Source organism: Condylura cristata, unplaced genomic scaffold (assembly GCF_000260355.1).
Source record: "Condylura cristata isolate star-nosed mole 26May11 unplaced genomic scaffold, ConCri1.0 scaffold00008, whole genome shotgun sequence".
Classification (NCBI taxonomy): Eukaryota; Metazoa; Chordata; class Mammalia; order Eulipotyphla; family Talpidae; genus Condylura; species Condylura cristata.
The window spans coordinates 14,260,210-14,277,499 of NW_004567109.1; positions in this window are offsets into that span (position 1 = coordinate 14,260,210).

Genomic DNA, 17,290 nt, shown 5'->3' on the forward strand with positions numbered 1-17,290 from the left:
CACCTGCCATCCAGCTGATCTCAGTGGGCATCAGAGAGAATCAGAGTTACTGACCCAACTGGGCATCAGTGAGGTAGAGTCAGAGGCTGGCAGCCTGGTCACTTTCTACCCTGATACCCTGATTCTCCCCTTCCTTAGGATTAGCAGGACTCAGTGGGAAGCTCTGCTTCTGCCTCCATCCTGTAGAAACAAAGTGGTGTGAGTCAGCCCTCGGTTTCCCCTGTTCCTTGTGTAGTGGGGCACAATGGGAAGCTGAGCTTAACATCCCTTGTCAGAAGCAACAAGGAAGTTGCCTCATTTTACACGCAGGCCATTTTTTTGCAGCAGGGAACTGAACACACACACACGCCCATCTGGGCTCTTGCTACAAGTGCTGACAAAAAAGGGAAAAAATATATAAAATAGAATCTAGAGTCTTATAATAACCAAAATGTCCACAGTGCAATAAAAAAGAATCACTCATCATACAAAAACTCAGGAAACTCACAACCTGAATGAGAAAAGATAATCAACAGATGCCAACACTGAGATGAATCAGATGTTGGAGTGATCTGACAGGGACTTTAAAGCAGAGTCATAAAAATGATTCAATAAGCAATTATGAATTCTCTTGGAACAAATGAAAAATAAAACATCTCAGCAAAGAAATAGAAGCTAAAAGAAAGAGCCAAATGAAAACTATTTTACAGTGATCCAAACAGAAAACACAATGGTTGATTCAACATTAGAGTGGAGATAACACAGGAGAGATTCAGTAGGATTGAGGACCAATCAATAGAATTGACCCAATCTGAACAACGGGGAGGAAAATAGACTAAAAAAAAAGAAGACTCTCAAGTCCTGTGGGACAATAGCCAGAGAGCCAATAGTGCTAACACCGGGATTTCAGGAGTAGAGGAGAGCAAGTTGGACCACAAGTGAATATGAGGAAACAATGCCTAAGAACTCCCTCAGCTTAGTGAGACAGTCAAGAAGCTAAAAGAATTCCAAATAGGGATATGCTCAAAGAGAGGAAGGTCGAAGCACATCCTAATTAATGTTCAAAAACTAAAGACCATGGAAAAATATCTTGAAAGCAGCCAGAAGAAATGCTGTGTTTCTTATAAGGCCTATCAAATTGAATGACAGATAATGTCTCTTTGAAGCCATAGAGACTCCACTTAAATGGCACAACAATTTTCAAGTATGTAGAGAAAAGAATTGTCAGCCATGAATTTATATTTGGTGAAAAGATCTCTCAGAAATAAAAGGAAAAGAAAGACATTCTCAGATGAAGACAAAGAAAATTTGTGCCAATAAGTTAATCGTTAAAAAAATGTCTAAACGTTATCTAAATAAAAAGGCAATGATAACAGAAGATTCAGAATTCAGAAAGGTACTCAGACTAGCATAATGGGTAGGGGTAAATAGAACAAGTAATCCTTTTTCTTATAAGTTTCTTAATTCACATTTTGTGATAGAAACCAAAATTAAAAGTCATGTATTTAGTAGTCAATTTACATACAGCAAGTGTTTAGACTTTTAGAAAGTGTGGAGGATAAAAGGCTCTAGATGGAAGTTAGACATTTAATGCACAATGCTAAAATGTTAGTATAGTAATGTTTGCACCTAAAATACTTAAAAATATTACCAAGTGTTGTTATTGTTTTTTCCCTGATGTCTTATTTGGTTCCCTTATATTCCTCCTGTAAGTGAAACCATCTGAAATTTTTCTTTTTCCTTCTGATCAATTTCACTGAGCATAATTCCTCCAAACTCTATCCATGTTGCTACAAATGGTATTAGTTTATCTTCTGTGATTGCTGTGTAATATTCCACTGTGTATATATGCCAATACCACATCTTCTCGATCCAGTCATCTATTTTTGGGCATCTGGGTTGTTTTCAGGCTTGACCAATTGTAAATAGTGCTGCAGTAAACATAGGGTACAGGTATTCTTTTCAATCAATGTTGTGTCCTTTCCCTAGAAGTAGAATAGCTGGGCCATATGGTAGCTCTATTTTTAGCAGTCTGAGAACCTTCATACAGCTTTCTACAGTGGTTGGACCAGTTTTCACTCCTACCAGCAATGTAGGAGAGTTCTCTATTCACCACATTCTGGGGGTGGCGGTGGGGGGTGGGGGGAAAGCAAACATTGTTTAAAATGAACAATGATGTAAAATATATGTAAATAAATACACTTAATTAAAAAACCAAAATTACAAGGTGATGGTCTCAAAAACACTAAACAAATCAGTGTAAATAAAAAAAAAATTCAAGCAACCCACAGGAAGATAAGAAGAAATACAGAGAAATACAGAACAAAACAAAAAAATAGAAGACTTCATCCTGACATGTTAAAAATTCAGTGTACTTAGTCTGGTCTAACTATATTAATTAAGACAGATATTGATAACAAAGTCAGTAAAGACAGAAGAATTGAACAACCCAACCAAGAAGATCGAATTGACATTTAAATAGAACATTCCATTAAAAAGTGCACATTTGGCCCTCCTGGTGGCACATTGGGTAAAGCACAGCACTAAGAAGCTAAAGCCACTTCCACATGAGTTCGATCCCCGCCTGCCCCGGAGGTGACCACATGGCGCGGCAGACCTCTCCTGACCCGCCCGCTGCTCCCCTCAGCAGAGTGCTTTGTTGATCTGCCTGTTCTGCTCCCCGCTCTGTCTCTGGTGAGTCCTCTCACTGCCTCTGCACCTGTGGCCTGTACCCCAGTTCTGTATGAATAAATAAATAAATCTTTTTTTTAAAAAAGTGCACATTTATTTTTAAGTGCTCATGAAACATTCTTCAAGATAAACTATCTTGTGCCATAAGTAACAGTAACCAAAATTTTAAGTTAATAGCTAAATAGAGACAGAAAGAGAAAACTTGAGGCAACTTGAACACAGAGCAATAGAAATTTACCCAATCTGAACAGCAAAGAGAAGCTATATCTAGAGAAAAAATAACAGAGCCCTAGGCACCTAAAGATCCAACATTTGGATCACCAGATCCAGAAGGAGAAAAGAAAGATGAGAGGCTGAAAAAAGTACTTAAAGAAAGAATAGCTGAAACATTCCAAATGTGGCAAAATAAAAACTACAGATTCAAGAAGACGAGTGACTCCTGAATAGAAAAATCCAATGACATCCATACCAAGGTGGCCTCATCAAACTTCTAGACTAAAGGATGTGTGTGTGTGTGTGTGTGTGTGTGTTTGTATACAATGTATGTATAATAGGTGTGTTTAAAGCAATGAGAGAGAAATGACACTTTATTTATAGGGAGAAGAATAGTAGAATGACAGGGGATGTCTCACCATATACGCCGTGAGGACTAGAAAGAGGTAGAATGTTATATTTCACCTGCTGGAAGAAAAGACCTGTCAACCCAGAGTCTTCTTCAATATCTTCAAGAATGAAGAGGAAATTAAGATATTCTCAAATGGAGGGAACATCACAGAATTTGTTGTCAGGAGATTTACCCTAAAAATTCTCTATATGAAAGGGAATCTTGGAGCATCAGAAAGAATAGATAGGCGAAAATATGGCTAAATACGATAGACTTTTTCTCTTAAGTTTTCTAAATTGTGTTTGTTGAAACAAAGTTGAGATATTTATATTATAAATTGGGGAGGCTAAAGAGAGCTAAGATTTCTATTCTTCAAACTGGTAAAATGATGACACCAGCACATCGGTGATTTAGATATAAACTACTGCAAAATGCTAAGTGATTTAGATCTAATGTCACACCTAGAACAAACACGAAATGGGCTGTACAAATAGATAGACTCAAGAATACTATAAATAAATCAAAATCAAAGTAAGAAAAGCGTTCAAGTAGTCCACAGAAAGGCAAGAGAAAGAAATAGGGATATTGACCTGTAGTTGTCTTTTTGTGTGCGATCTTTGCTTTGGCATCAGGGGAGAGGAGTGACTGATTGAAAGGAACAAATTTCTCCAACTGAAAAGATGGCAGAGTAACGGCCTCATAGGGATGCTGCGAGGGTGAAGATGAAGCACATAGAACAAATGCATGAAGACCTGCACCGGAAGTTTATCATTTGCCTTCGGTAAGTGATTACTGTCACTTTTGTTTAATTACACAATTTCACTTCTTAATTTCAGTTCAACTTGAGTGCTCCCTTTGGCAGAAACTGTACTAAAATAGGAACAGTACAGAGAAGATTAGCTTGGCCCCTGTGCAGAGATGACACACAGATTCGTGAAGTGACCATGCTCAAAAAAAAGTAAGTCTGACTTGAGCTGCTCATTGAAGCAATCTATTTGTGATGGGTGCTACATTTATGTTCCAAAACTGATGTGGACCACAGTAGTATGTTTGACGCAGTGTGCATGCGCGTATGCACACACACACACACACACACACAGAGGATGATGGAACACGAAAGCCTAATGGTTAAGTGATATCATCATTCTTGCGTCTGGCCTCTGCAATGATAGCCTCACATTCTGGCAGGCCTGTTCCTCCAGATGGCCCCAAGACTGAGACTGTGCTTCATCGCCATCTCTCAGTCCACAGAATGTCCTAGAATTCAGCCTCCTTGGCTTGGATTAATTCATGTGCTCATTCCTGAGCCAAACACCATAGCCAGGGGAGACACAAAACTCAGACTGGTGAGGCTTGGAGTTCTGCCTGCCCTTGGATCTGGGTGGATGGTTTCTGCCGCAGCTCCAAGGGCTGGGAGGACTGACGACCCGTGGTTCCTTGCAGACAACTTGTGACTGTTATTAGCGGTCTTGATGCTGAGTGGGCAGGCTCTCCGTCTGTGACTGATAATTGCGGGTAGGGTGGGTTGTTAGTTTCCTAGGATTCTCACAGCAAAGTACAGAAGGTGGCTTAAGCAACAGCTTTGTTATCATACTTTCAGAGGCTGGAAGTTCAGTATCAAGGGGTCCGCAGGACCGCTACCTTCTAGGGGCTGTGAGGAGAGTCTGTTCCTGGCCTCTCAGAATCTGTGGGCAGCTGGCAGTGGTCTTTGGTGCTCCTGGGCTCGATGAAGCATCCCTTTGATCTCTGTCTTTGTTCTTCCTGTTCCACCTGTATGCAGTTACCCCCTTCTTAGTGGGGCCCTGGTTGTATGGAATGAGGGGCTCACCCTCATTGTAACTTGTTATCTATATGTGACCTAGTCTCCAAATGCTGTCATACGCTGGTGCTGGGGTTTGGGACTTCAACCTATGAGTTTGTGGAAGACACAAATCAGCCACAACAGGCAAGGAAGGTGGGACCCCACACGATCCTCTTTCGAGGGCAATACCTCTGTTGCTGTGGCAGCGGTGATATTAAGTTCAGCTGCAGTCTGGCTGACTGACCCCTGGAAAGGCATGGGTGTCTCCCTACTTGGTGACATCAACGACGCCTCACACAGGCAGGAGGGCCTAGCACCAGTGCCGTTCACACTCCCAGGCTCCTGAGGCTCAGCTATGGGTTCCTGAGGCTCAGTCATGGCCATGTCTGCTCCTCTCCTGCCCGCTGCTCCCTCCACAGCTCCTTTGAGGGTGCCCGCCACCAGCCACCTACCAGGGCCGTCTCAGACTCTTGTGGGCAGCCCGCCTGCACTGGCCCCTGCCTGGAGCAGCCTCCCCCGGGCAGTGCTCCAAGGTGTGTTCTCGCCTGTGAGCCTGAAGGACCACCCAGTCCCCCTCCTGGGGAGGTGGGACAGCGTCTTGGGCCGTTTAAACCCAGGCTCCCCCCAAAGGCATCCATTCTCCCCACTTCTGCTCCAGCTCCTCAAGAGATCCCCTCTCTCCAAGTGATTCCCTTGCCTCTGGGGTCTTGTTTTGATTAGCAGGTGTTTACAAACAGTCTCTGGAAAAGAAAAGGCAGGGTCTCCCCAGGCAGTCAGCGCTGTCGGCAAGTTACTTTCTAACCAATATTTTGTTTGTCTTGATTTTTAGATAGATAAAGAATTAAGCTAATTAATATACATCTCTTTACTTCTTCAGTCTTGGGAACCTCTTTGCTTCACAGTGAATTGGTTGCCAGATTTCAGGAGAGGGTCTGTCTTTTTAATTACAACTCATTAATGGATTTACAAGGGTGGGAAGATGGTTAAGTCCCACTAAGAGGATTATTTTGCATTTCTTCTCTTTTAATTGCGTGGTTTTGTCTGGCCCAAAGCTCTGTGAAAACTGGGGGTGGGGGGCGGGTCCCAATACCTCATCTGTTCCAAACACAAATGCAATAAATATGGACGAAGACAGGTGTGGGGAGGGGTTTCTGTGCTGAGAGGACACACTCCCTCCGCTTAGAACTGCCTCTTAGTTGGCGCTGAGGAGAGCGGGTGAGCAGGCGGACAGGGACACCCTAGAACTGGGCAGGAGAATAGCAGGGGCTGCTCAGGAGAGCTGAGGGGTCTTCTGATGCAGGGCACAGTGTCTGTCCTGATTATTGCTGGGCTGTCAGGTGGTGTAAACTGAGCTGTCCAGGTGCTGTTTCTGGGGCTTGGCTTGATGCTGGGTGTCGGATTTTCAAACTCCAAGAAGGTCAAGGTTGGAAGTCACCTTGTTGGTCCTGTTTAGGCTTCCTTTTCTCCAGGGGTTCCCCAGGATGGGCTCTGCTACCAGAAAACTCCTTGGGATTCCAAGACTTTGGCCCAGATATCATGTTTTCAAATGGGTGGGGTGCCTGGAATCTGCATTTCAGGGGGTCCTCAATGAGACCCTGAGTGGTCCCCCTACTCTGCTCAGGCCTGGCTAGGACATGGCCTCTAGGTGAGACACTGGCCAGAGCCTCCCTGTTTGTCTGGGAGTGGGGTTAATGCCTGCTAGGCTTCTACTGAAGACTGGAGATGGTGCCCTAGAACATGCCTTTGTGGGCCGCTGGCACATAGTAGGCACTTCATCGGTATGAACATCTCCAAAAGCTCAGCACCAATAAGGGCTGCTCAACACTTTCTGAGGTATACCACTCACAGAGTGTGGTAGTGGGTGAATTATTTCCCAGCTTGAGCTTAACTTTGCTTTCCAGATGGGCCTGACTTCTGCCCTGTCTCCACACCCAGCACCTACCACTGTGTCTGGCTCAAAGCAGATACTCAGGAAGTGCATTTGCTGAGTACGTGAATAACAGAATGGTGTCTCGGGCCACACATCCCACACCACTGCCTTTGTTCCCACAGTCTATCGACTGTGGGAAACAACTGTAATGACTAAGTCACACAGCAACGGCGGCAGCTGACCAATGAGTTCTTTGAGTACGACGCTCTGTTGTTCTTCACAGCTCCCAGACATAATTTCCAGTCAGTTCCATTTTACAGGCGGGGGAAAATGAGACTCAGAGAGCAGAAAGGATTTGTCTTCTGCTGGGATTTGAGTTGGGGCCCATGAGCTCTACGTGGCTTCTAGGCTCGTCCTTCCCTGTGGAAAACCTCATGTCTCCCATGTACTTTTCAGGGGAGTTGGATTGGGGGCCTTCTCTCATGGGGTGCTTCATCTGGACATACTTTTAGCACAGTTCCTTATCCTTGCAGACCCCATTCAGCCTGGAGGTGTTTTTGCCAAGGTTGCCGTGGCTACTTGGGGATGGGTTGCCTTTCTGGAAGGTTCTGTTCCCACTTGTCAAATTTTCAGTTTCCTATCTGGCAGGATGCTTTGCACAGGAACAGAAGGCACCCTCCTGGCTTCTGTCGCTGGAATTCTGCTCATGGACGCCTGGGGCTTCCTTTCAGAGGGAGGAGGAGTGGGCAGCCCTCAACATGCACCCCGGTCTCAGGGGCCATCACAGCCTTTGGTCCTTTCCAAGGCGGGGCATGGGGCCTTCTCACAGGACCTATGGTCACATCATTCCCCTAGGCTGCCATGGTGACTCCTTTGCCAAGGTCAGGCTGGGAGCAGCAGACAGAAGTGGGGCCTCCCAGAAGAATCCTCAGCTGTCCTGGCTGGGCTGGGTGAGGCATGGCCACCTGTGCAGATGGCACCCCTTCCTGCACCTCCCAACCCCTCTCACCTCCTCCCGGACTCTCCCCCTTCCCTGAGCAGATGCAGAACTCTGGGAGTGAGACCAGCTCACTGGGTCTGAGAGGTGACTGTGGGTGGTACATGGACAAACATTTATATTTTATATTACAGCATGTGTGTACTTTATGGGCACCAAAGCCCTCCCCACCCCCAAAACTGTGCTGACATCTTCATTTCATGGATGTTATTACTCAGAGAGAGGCAAGTTGAAAATAAAGTCCATCCCAAGCCAGCTTGAAGGGAACCACTAAGTCTCATTATCACACAAGAGGAAGGTGGGCTGAGAAGCTACCAGAGCTTGGGAGATGCTGCAGAGGCCATGAGCCCAGTGAGACCCCAGGGCCAGCCTGGCTTTGTGATGCCCCTGAGCCTCAGATTTCTTATCCATGATGTGGGTGAGTGGGAACAGCTCACAAGGCTCTGATGAGGGCTCAGGGTATGGGGAGGCTGGCACAGAGCTGGGCATGGGGTCAGTGCTCAGTGGCAGTGGTGGCTGATGGATGTTCAAGAAAATATGTAGATGACTGAAGCCACAGGGAGTGATGAGCCCCAAGGAACAGAGTGGACAGGTGAGGGCCTGGGGGGCCTGGGACAGTGCCAGTGCCACAATACCTAAGGACATGGGAGGAAGAAGCATCAAGGGAGGCTGAGGGGGGACACAGGGGCCAGAGAGGTCAGAGGGCCAGAGGGGTGTGGAGGAAGAAGGGGCATGGCCTAGATGTTGCCACGAGGCCACATCTGGGCTAAAGAATGGTGCTGACCGAGCCCAGTCTGTGGTCAGAGCGCCCTGGACAGGGCAGTGCCATAGAGCTCCAGCAGCTCCCACCAGCTCCGGTGGTAGCACCAGGAGCCCCCCGAGGCCCAGTGAGGGGAGCGGCTTGCTCCACCCCACAGCTGAGACTGCCTGGTCTGGGTTCCAGTCTCCCTCTTTGCTTCAGGTTGCTGAGACCCCAACATACAGAGTTAGGATGTAGGGACGGGACCCGTAAATACCCTAAAGGAACTACAGCAGACCTGCCCTCACCAGACTCCCAGGCCTCATCTCTCATTTCTCCTTCTTGGAGCCACTTCCTTTCCAGAGAGATTGAATAGAATCCGCAGGGCTGTTGTCACTCAGAGCCCCTGAGAATGTTCCAGATGAACAGTGGCTATAGGAGGAGATGGCCCCAGCAGTGCAGAGGGGAGGGTCAGGAAAAACCAACAGATCTGAAATGAAAGCTTCCTCCCTAAGCTGCCTCTACCCAGGGAGATACCCCAAGAGTCCCACTCAGCAAAGGCTGTGATAGGTCTGGTTCCACACATTAATTCAGCAGGTAAAGAGCCACAGACCATATGCTGGATGCATATGCTGAGGCTATGGCCTCTTGGGTTCTGTCATTGGGGCCTCTGGCCCTGTTTACACCCCTGGCGTGAGGGAATGTGAGGGGTGGGGTTGAAGCAATGGCAGAAAGGACCCCAAAAGGGCAACAAGGTAGGGGGCTAGATGGAAGGATAGAATGGAAACCACCTGACTAAGCTGTGAGACCAGAGAGCCATCAAAACGCCCAAAAGGCCAAAAACCAAACGAAGTGCTCTAGTATACCACCCACACAATAGAGGCCTATTGGGCTATTGTCTAGGACAGGGTCCCATGAGAGCACAGGTCACTGTCTGTGGGTGTTTACCAGCACACACAATTGCAAGAGACCGCAGGCTCCAGGAACAACCACCACGGGGCTTATTTTACAAAGAGGGGAGACAAAGAGCTTATACCACAAATGGCAGACCCCTCACCTAGGTATCAGTGATGGTCAATGGGACTGGCCAGAAGGTAAAAAACACAGGACACAGGGTAGCCCAAGCTCAGCCTGCTAGTTGATAGGGGTGGACTCTGTGCTGATCCCATGTAGGGCCTGCTGGTTGACCTCAGTAGCCCCTAAGCTGAACCAGGCCTGACCTACTGGTCAACCTTACTGGCTTTCAGGCAGATTTAGGAACAGAAAAGCTGGCCAAAACCCTGTCTCTACATAGACATAGGCCTCCCTGCTTTGAACTCCCCAAACTCCAGGCTGAACCAGGCGCTGCCTGCTAGTTGACCTGAGCCACCCACAGTCTGAACCCAGCACCTACCTGTTGGTTGATGATCCCTGTCTTCAGCCAGAGCTTGGGATTGACCTCGTTGAGCCCATACCCTCATTTGATCTGGCACTGTCTCTGCTTAGAGTGAGGAAACCTAGTTCAGTTAGCTCTCAGAACCTGCTGTTCTTTTCTGGGACCCTTGATCTGAGCTTGGGCAGCATTCGGGTTACCTCTGGATTCTTTTGGAGCAGAATGAGTCTGTTACCAGTCACCTTGGCAGACTCCAGGTTGAGCCATGTGATTGTGCGTGGTGTCTTTAACCCCAGCACATTCTGGGCAATTGGCAACCTGTGGCATTCAGGCTGAGCCAGGTCCAGCCAAATGACCAAGTAGGCAGCCTCCAGGCTGAGTACGGGACCCTCCTGATGGTTGAGTTTCCAGTCTTCAGGTTGAAACCATGGCTGGCCTGCTGGTTGACCTCTCCATCCTCTGGGTTTATCCTAGTGTCCAGTTTTCTGGACACAATCTAGCAGCCTCCACTCTCTGCTCATATCAGGCCTTCTGTTACTTTGAATCCCCAGGCTTAATCCAGGCCTGGCCTTCTCTTTGACCTCTGCAGTCTCCAGGCATTGTCAGTGATTATCCCTGTGGGCAGCCTCGTTTCTGGATATTCAGCAAATTGAGGTCAGAATCTCATATTTAGCTGGCACCCTCATGCTGTCTAATTTAGGAAATTGTAGTTGAGTGAGGCTCTAGAACCCGGCTGCTGTTCATCTTTGGGGCCCTCCAGGAGAGCGTAGGGCCTGTCTGGTGTTCCATCTCTGGATTCTTACCTACAGCCTCAGAATTGGCTTCATGTCAACCTTGGCAGCCTCTAAGCTGAGCCCAAAGTGACCTGCTTGTTGACCTTAACAGCTTCTTTGCTGAGATTGGTACAGGAGACCTCTGTGTCTTTAACCATAGCATAGGGCTGAGGTACTAGTTTACCTCAGCAGCCTCCATGCTGAACTCTGGTCAGCCTGCTGGTTTACGCCACAGCCTTGAGGCTGAGCTCAGAGCTGACCTGTTGATTGACTGCTTCAGCATCCTGCTAGGACTGGGTGTGACCTGCTGTTGAACCTGACAACCTCCAGGCTTAGCCCAACTTTGCCTTCAAGTGGGCCTTGGAGTCACCCTGAGTCCTAGCACATCTAGCTTGTCCAACTGAGCTCCTGCAGTTGAACCACGGTCAACTGGTCAACCACGGTCAATTCTCTTTCATCTTGGAGTTTCTCACTGAGCTAGGGTCTGGGAATCCGTGGCTGTTTAACAGTGACCCTATATAAAAGACTTGGTATGGTGTGAATGGGCCATATCCTGAACTCCTGTAAGGTCAGGGATCTTGCCCCCCACAGGGGAACATGCCCAGCACTGGAACATCATTGCTGATGTTGAGCTTAAATCTGCTCCCACATGAGCTCTCTTTCTTATCCCCACCCCACTCTTCCCCAATGAGAAACTGAACACATGAAATTCCTACCATAGAGGGGCTCTATACTGCCAGGCTCTATACTACACCGCCTGGTTCTTTGGGAGTGAGATGTGGGTTGGAATGGGCTGTTTACCTCAACCCACTTTTGTTCATCCAAATGATCAACAGAAGCATTTAATCTGTTCCTTGCCTTGGGAAGGGACTGTCTAGGGATAGATGTAGATGGACAGGAAGTATTCCCAGGAAAGGATACTCAGCAAAACCCAGGAAGGGCACAGGAGTGATGCCCCTTCTGGAGTGGGGTGGACCTAGAGCAGGGGTGGGGGACACTGCTGGTCTGTAGATTGGCTGACCTGGTCAGAGTTATCCCAACCCTGCTGCTGATCACTAGTGACTGTGGAGAAGTTACTCAGTGTCTTAGAGTCTCAGCTTCCCCAGCTTTAAATGGGCTTGTGAAACTCCTCTGCACTTGGTGCTAGGGGCACAGTGAGAATCACTGTGGTATGTGGCAGGAGGGAAAGCATGTTAGCTCCCACCTTCCACCCTTCTTGCCTGGGTGTTGGGGTGAGCAGGATGACCAGATGGAAGAGGCCTGGAAAGACAGGCACAGGGAACAGCTTGAACCTAGCAGCCCCCCTCCCCCCCATCAGGAATGTCAGGAAGCAGGACACAGTGTTCTTGGAGTGTTGGGTGTGGGGTGACACTGCAGTCATAAACAGGGGCACTGAGATTCTGGTGCCATTGGCCAGACAGCTGGGGTAAGGCACCGGTACGTCCTGGAGGACACAACCCGGCGAGGGAACACAGCGCCTGGCCTCCTGGGGCCCCACTGCCTGGCAGGGCGGGGAAGTTGAGCAGACTAACGCATGTCAGAAATAACCATCAAAACAGACAAGATCTGCTTCAGGCCAAAATGCAGCCCTACCAAGTGGGAGGATTTGGTGGTGAAACCCAGCACTGGAGCATTGGGGCAATTTAGCAGCATCTGGCAAGGTTTTGTTCTGACATAAAGAGCTGGATTTTATTAAGTTCACTTCAAATGTCAACTGGGGAATAAAAGAGGCCAAGTAGCTGAAGGGTCTGAACCGAGGTGCCAATTCAGTACAGATTACAAGGCAGCAAGTGGTGTATTGTGGGAGCTGGGTGTCTGGTCTGGGATTTCTGCTTTGCACCCATGAGCTGTGTGACATGGGGCAGTTACCTAACCTCTCTGTGTCTCACCTCTCTCCCACATGATGATGTTGATGATCGTGGCTGTCCCAGCAGTCTGGGACATAGCACAAGCTGAATGAAACAGAGCAGGATCCCTAGCCAGGGTACCTGTGGGCTTCCCTCTGTCCTCACTGCTCCGGGGTTCCTTCATTCTCATTCAGCACTACCATCCACTCAGGATTCAGCTGGGTGTGGATTTAGTCTCATCAGTTCACATGTTTCAGGGCATCCATTCACCTGTGAGGACTGGCAAGCACAACCCTGCCAGCCAGTCCTACCCCAGTGTGTGGACAGCCACATCAGCCCCTTTGTGGCCTCCACCCTGCTCATGTCTGTGAGGGGGACTGGCAGCTGAATGAGCTGGGCTGTGCCTTCACTGGGGTCCAGTGTCCCCCAGATCCCTGCCTGCCTCTCCACCCTGGCCCCTAGGGGTTGGGTCTTCACGGCAACTGGAGTGACCATCTAGAAAGGGGCTGCTGCTCCCCAGGGTGTCTGTGTGACCTGGTCAGACCACCTGCTGCGGCTCTGCTGGGGGAGGATCTTGAGCACTCATGGGCTCTGGCCTCGAAAGGATTTGCAGAGAACAGTGGCTCATCATTGTCCAGCTCCATATCCACCTCCATTAATGGCTCTGCCTTGTCTGTGTCTGAGTTTATCTCGATGTCATCTTTATTGTTTTCTGTAACAATATCACCAATATCTATACTGAATTTGTTCTTCCAGAAGATTGAGAATAAGAAGACCTTAGCTTTGAAGGAGGGGCTCACTCCTGTCGGGGAGGGGCTGAGGGTGGTGTGGTTGGGGGGTGGGCAGCGAGTTGAACCAGGAAGGAATGAGATGTGTCATTTTCAAAATCGATCTACTTTTTATTTGGGTGAAGGGCATCCTGCAGCGAAGTGCCTGTTGGTTGTCAGCACTAATTAATCGACTTTATTGACTATAGCAAGGCCTCAATGTTAGCATGCAAATATATGCAAATGACCCGAGGAGTGGGTTGAACCTAAGCCAGGTGAGTGTCTCCCTGCACGGCTGATTTCTTGGCTCTGCTTTCTATTGCACTCCTGAGTTCCCAGAGAAAGGGAGATAATCAGGGGCCTGAGAGCCAGAAGGCATGGGTTCAAATCCCAGCTCCACCTCTTGCTGCTGTGCGAGATCTCCGCTGAGACCTCCTGCCCACCCTCACCCCCAATGATATGAATTACAAGGCTCCATGTATATGCGTTTTTTTCAATTAATATTATCAGTGCATGAATCATTATACTTGTAAGCAAATATGAATTTCTTTTCACATTATCTTTTCATTTTGATGTCTAGTGTTGGTAATACAAATAACATCTACAGTATTTTGCATCAAGTAAAAGGATATTGATATAGGTACTGACAGACCATTCATCTTGTAAACAGACACATAAACTTACTGTTTCAATAAATCTTCCTTATGATTTTCTTAATAACATTTTCTCTAGCTTATTTTATAAGAATACAGTATATAATAATGTAATGCAAAATATGTGTTACCTGTTTGTCAGTATGGATTGCTGTGATTGCAGGTGATGACTAGCTAAGTTTGTGGAAGTCAAGAGTTATGCAGGGATTTTTGACTGTGTCAGGTGTCAGTGCCCCTAAACCCTGTGTGATTTAAGGGTTAATTGTAATCTCGACTGTTCAGGGCTGCATGGGCCAGAAACAGGCACTTGCTCAGAAACAGAGCTCATTGCTGCAGGAAGCATCTGCTTGGATCTCCAGAACCACATTTTTTTTTTTAAAGACTTATTTATTTGTGCATGCATACAGGGTACAGGCCAAAGGTGCAGGGGTGGTGAGAGGATTCACCAGAGACAGGGTGGGGAGCAGAACAGGCATCTACTGAAACACACTACTGAGGAGGGCAGCGGAGGGGGGGGGTCAGGAGAGGTCTGCTGCGCCATGTGGGTTAACTCCACGGTGGGGATCGAACTCATGCTGCAGTGGCTGTGGAGAGCTTCATTCATAGTGTTGTGCTGCAACCTTTGTGCCACAGGGAGGCACATTTCTTCCTGGGGAGGAAAGAGCATCACCCTGGACTTGGCAGCCTGGAAGTGCACGTGCTCCTGGGAGTGGAGTCTGAGCCTGCCCTGGGGCAGGGCGTCTGCTCCCCATCCAATCCTGGCCTCTACCATCCGGTCCTCACCTCCTTTTCCCATTTGCTAGGGTGTTTTGTATGACCCCTGCCAAATGCAGCCATTTTTCTCAGTGGTAGGGGAATAAAAAATTGAAATTTGAACAGCCTAGAGGAGATATTCTATGTAATGGATGTAAAGTATGGCTTTTATAGAAATTTGCCAAATTCTTTACAAATTATGTAAAGAATAGGACTGAGGTCAGGCTGAAGGCGAGAACGAGGCCGTGGGGCGGCTGTTGGATGAGGTTGCATTCTTCAGCTCTGAGTTGGGCTTAAATTACAGAGCTTGTCTGCCTTGGCAGGGGAGGGGGTGCTGACATTTACTGAGGGCCTACTGTGTGCCCGGACAGTGGCACGCTGAGCCCCGGCAGCCCTCCCACTGCTCCCACTTTCTGGAGGGGCTCCTGGGGCCTGAGGGGCTGATTGAATTGTCTCGGGTTCCTCGGAGCATTAGTGTCAAGAGGGCGATTGCACCCAGGCTGGCTGACTGGAGTCCCTGCTTTTTCTCCTGCCCCATGCAGGGGGCACATGGGACCTCGGACCTCAGTGGTGGAACCTGTCATTGGCCTATATGGGGATGAGTCCACACTGAATTCAGCTGAGCACTGAGTGTATCCCAGCTACTTTGAGGAGGGACCAAGTGGTAGAGGTGCACTGGGAATGTCATCTCACCAGGGACCGAACTCCAAGCGTCACCAGGGTTTTCTGGGGAAGCCCAAGTCCTGCCTGGAGAGAGGAGACATGGATACAGTAGAGGACCAGGTTCTGTGGACAGACTGGGGGCCCCAGGCAGGGGAAGCAGTGGAGCAAAGGGTGGGAGACAGGAAGTCGCTGATGGCTGCCTTCATGGAACAGCCCGTGATGCTGTCAGGCCCTGTTTTGTTAGGTTCTGTGGCTGTAGGAGAGACTTGGAATGATTTGTGCTCGAGCTGTACATCATTTAGCTGGGGAGACAACCTGGAACACAGATAATCACAGGAAGTGTGAAATTGAGGTTCAATTGGTCTCAGACCCTGAATTACAAAAAAGAAAAAAACTCATCCGGGCTTGCTTTTACTGATACAACAAAGGCTGGAGGCTTATTGACAACCGTGAACTGAGCTCCAGAGTCACCTGGGAACTGAGACTGCAGGAGAGGAAGGATGCACCAAGAAACCTCACAGCCCAGTTGTCTGAAGCAAAGCCTCTCTGTGCTTTCTATTGGAAGTACCCTGAACCAAGCCCACATTTCTCGGCCCCTATAATCCACTTCCAGTCAATAAAATTTAACTCCTTTGTTCTCAACCCTGATCCAGATCTTTATAACTTTATTTCCTTTCTTAATCTGAGAAGTGGATTTGAGTTCATCTCCTACCTCCTTGCCAAATGAGTTGCAAATAAAGCTCATTTCTCCTGTAGACACCGATGCCCTCATCTGACCATGCAGAGTGCCACTGGAGGTCCCAAGTGGAAAGTAGGTGTTCTGTTGCTTCATAGCTGTGTGGCCTCAGGCAAGTTACATTACCTCTCTGAGTGTAGTTTCCTCATCTGTACAGTTGAGATACAGGGATATCTTGGAGATCTGGGGGGTTTGATGCCAGGCCACCCTAAGAGTGGCTATTGTAAGAAGGTTTCCCAATACACATAGAAGTTATGTAATAGTCATATATAACAGTATAGTTATATTTATACCATACTATAGTCTATTAAGTTGTACACTAGCTTTATGTCCAAATAATTAAATATGATGCAGAGAATGAATGAGCACAAGCTGATGAAAACATGGTGTCCATAATCAGTGGTGGTGGAGGGCCTCCAGCGTACTTTGTGGGCCCCCTGGGAGAAATTTGGAAAAATGTGTTGCTAAATTGTCCTAGAATATAAGCTTTTCCCTTTCGCCACCATCCTTCCTCCCCATCACCCCAAGGTTTTAGGTTTAAGATTAGGGTCCCTTTCGTTCCACACACACGTTGCTGGCCACGCCCTGCTGCTTCTGAGTGGACCTGTCTCCAGGCCATATCTCTTCCATCTCCTCTCTGGCTCTACCTGGCTTGGCCTCATTTGTTTATTCCCCAAAAGTGCCCACCATGGAGATCCTCTTTCACCACCTTCTGGTGGAGGGGGCCATTCTAACCCCCCCCAGCATGACAGGGTGTGGTCAGGGAAGAAAATCAGGAGGCAGGCTCTTCCTGGTGGCACAACGGGATAGGACATAGCGCTGCAAGCTGGCCACAGCCGCTCCAGTGTGAGTTCGATCCCTGACCCGGAGGTGACCCATATGGCTGGCAGACCTCTCCTGACCCACCCACTGCTCCCCTCAGCAGTGTACTTCATCAGTCTGCCTGTTCTGCTCCCCACTCTGTCTCTGGTGAAGCCTCTCACTGCCCCTACACCTCTGGCCTGTACCCCAGTTCTGTATGCACAAATAAATAAATCTTAAAAAC